Source organism: Coptis chinensis, chromosome 3 (genome assembly GCF_015680905.1).
Source record: "Coptis chinensis isolate HL-2020 chromosome 3, ASM1568090v1, whole genome shotgun sequence".
NCBI classification, from domain to species: Eukaryota; Viridiplantae; Streptophyta; class Magnoliopsida; order Ranunculales; family Ranunculaceae; genus Coptis; species Coptis chinensis.
Window position 1 is genome coordinate 104,498,423 of NC_141458.1, and position 375 is coordinate 104,498,797.

Here is a 375-nt window from a genome sequence, read left to right on the forward strand (position 1 = left end):
TTTGTAGCCTTAGGTATTTATACATTCTCACCATTGAAGAGACCACCCCTTTGAGATCTCAGATGCCAATACATAATTATGTTTTCATATAGGCCTGGGGGGCTAACAAAAAGACAACGTCTTGGTTTGACCCCAAGCCTTTCTATTCTGCCCAGGGGATTCAATTTAACCCTGAATGATCAGCGGTTGCATCTCTACATTCATTTTCTTTCAGATTTTAACAAGAGCAGTCTATTACCAACGCAGAACCCTACATCCAATCCAAGCTTTTTCTTGAGGTTAAAGTCATCAAATGGAGGGCCACGATCATCTGCACTGGAGATTATTCCTAAGTCATTGTAATAAATAAACAAATAAATAATGTAAAGTCATTGT